Raw genomic sequence first — 2,533 nt, 5'->3', positions numbered from 1 at the left:
TATCTTAGTCACTTCTCTCACCACGCCCTTGCACCCGCCTCCTTAACTCTAAGGAAACAAATCAGAAAACAGACGATACCGCCCCAGGAACATCACGCAAAACCACCAGAGATGATCCGGCGGCATACATACAGAAACCAAAGTATATCACATTTGTCAGAGCAAGTAAATCAAAAAAACACACATACTCGCGACCTCTCGAACAATCAAAATCAGCAGAGAATGATACGGCAAAACGGAAACATCAGAAGATAGTTGAGCACGAGAGACATGAGAAACACCAGAGATATAGCAGTCAGAGAACATAGAGAAACACCAGAAGAAACCCAAAAACGGAGAACAACACAGAAACAGAGACATAACAGAAAGAATCGATCAGAATACAGAGAGTAGGACCTGAAGACATCACAGAAACAGAAATACGTCGGAGAACCCCATCACGAACAGACGAATACTATGAAGCGAGAAACACCAATTCCGAAGATGGCAAGATAAGATAGAAACGAGAAACTATGCACAGAAACAGAGATAGTGAGGGAATCTATCAGAAAAACAGATAAGGAGACAGAAGAGAACAACTCAGAACAGAGATACGATGAGGAGAACACAAAAACAGAAGATAGTGAGGGAGACATCAGCAAACAGAGATGATCTAGAAAGAATCATCAGAAACAGAGATAAATGTCAGGAGAAATATCTACAAATTGGAGAGCTGGTAAGAGAGAGCTGGATATGCAGTAGGACAGTATCTACAAGTAAGTCTTCCAATTGGAGCCATTTTCAGTGTTGAAAAACCGTCAATACAAGTATACTTTCGAAATAATCCATGTGAAGTAACAGTGACATAGACTTGTCTCCATGGTAGACCATCGAGACTCCTTGACTCATAATACAAATTCCTCCACTCGGCAATAGGCAATGGCGAAGCTGACTGTGCTAGTGAACACAAAAAAACGCTCACACCACACACACACAAAAATCATAACAAACCACAACAAAAAAAAAACACCAAGTAACCAACCACAAATCTAACTAAAAAAACCACATCACATGCCGATTATTACAAGGTCCCAACACCTACAACCCCGATCGAAAAGAGCTATAATATGCGCAATTCCAGTGCATGATAACACCTGATAACTACACCACCTGCATGTACGGACAAAAAAATCCGGATACAACAACACAAACGAAAAACAATATCAGAGATAAAACGACAACATATATCTCAAGCCAAAAACTAAACAATTCAATCAAGATATTTCTGACTGAAGATACGGTGCAGATATGCTGAACCTACCCCATAATATCCTTTTCTACAGAGAACAAATAACCTTTGAGTAATACTGACAAACTCTCTTCCTTCACACCACGATCTCTCAAAACCAAAAGCCACAGACGGAGGGAGAGGTAAACAGATACATAGCATTAGGAACACAAGACGACCACAATACCTACAAAAACATGTAAATCATAGTCTAATAACAGTTCAAAAAACTAAAAACAACAAACAAAATGGGACCAAAACGCTAACTAAACACACAGTAAGTCTCAGCCAAACATCAACAAACCAAAGAGTTAATTAGAAAGGAGCCTCAAAGCCTATATCAAAGACAAAATTTTGTTTTCGATCTGTGGCATCTTTAAATCGCCATAGTGTCTAAATCTTCCAGTCCGCCCACCTATCAAAGCAGATATCTCCAATCAAAGAACAGTTCAGACTCAACTATCTCCGAAACATGCCCGTCGTGCACAAAACGTGGCGATAAAATCCGCCATTAGACAAAGTTTCCGTCCAACAGAACAGGCAGAGGCAATCTCAACAGGTTAGAGAAACCAAAAGAGTCCTGTACAGGAACATGACGCCAGTCACTGTTCTTCACATGAAATTACATTACATAACCGCAAAGAATATATAAATACCGATATCCAGGAAGTTTTATTCAACACCACCTAGAAAAAAACCGGCAATCCAACTGAGAAAATGATCACCTGTAGACAATCTGTCCTACGCATAATCCCAGCTCTCTCTTCACCAAACTCCAATTTGGAATATTCCCTGATTATCTCATCTCTGTTTCTGATGTTCCCTCACTATCTCTGTTTCTGATGTTCCCTCACTATCTCTGTTTCTGATGTTCCCTCACTATCTCTGTTTCTGATGTTCCCTCACTATCTCTGATGTTCCCTCACTATCTCTGTTTCTGATGTTCCCTCACTATCTCTGTTTCTGATGTTCCCTGATCATCTCTGTTTCTGATGTTCCCTGATCATCTCTGTTTCTGATGTTCCCTGATCATCTCTGTTTCTCATGTTCCCTGATCATCTCTGTTTCTCATGTTCCCTCACTATCTCTGATGTTCCCCGATCATCTCTGTTTCTGATGTTCCCCGATCATCTCTGTTTCTGATGTTCCCCGATCATCTCTGTTTCTGATGTTCCCCGATGTCCCGATCATCTCTTTTTCTGATCTTCTCTTCCTCTACAGGTTACAGAGGCATCAAGGAGTGGTGAGAGACAAGATAAAAAGAAA

The 2,533-nt window shown here is 40.5% G+C and overlaps 1 protein-coding gene across 1 annotated transcript in view; it reads left to right on the top strand.

Moving 5' to 3' along the window:
- LOC112071968 (probable carboxypeptidase X1) overlaps nt 1-2,533 on the top strand; it is a 32,323-nt gene that overhangs the window by 26,538 nt on the left and 3,252 nt on the right. The gene's annotated exons all lie outside the window — the stretch shown is intronic.

The sequence above is a fragment of the Salvelinus sp. IW2-2015 genome, unplaced genomic scaffold (assembly GCF_002910315.2).
Source record: "Salvelinus sp. IW2-2015 unplaced genomic scaffold, ASM291031v2 Un_scaffold1787, whole genome shotgun sequence".
In the NCBI taxonomy this organism is placed as follows: domain Eukaryota; kingdom Metazoa; phylum Chordata; class Actinopteri; order Salmoniformes; family Salmonidae; genus Salvelinus; species Salvelinus sp. IW2-2015.
This window is presented reverse-complemented; position numbering and strand designations above follow the sequence as displayed.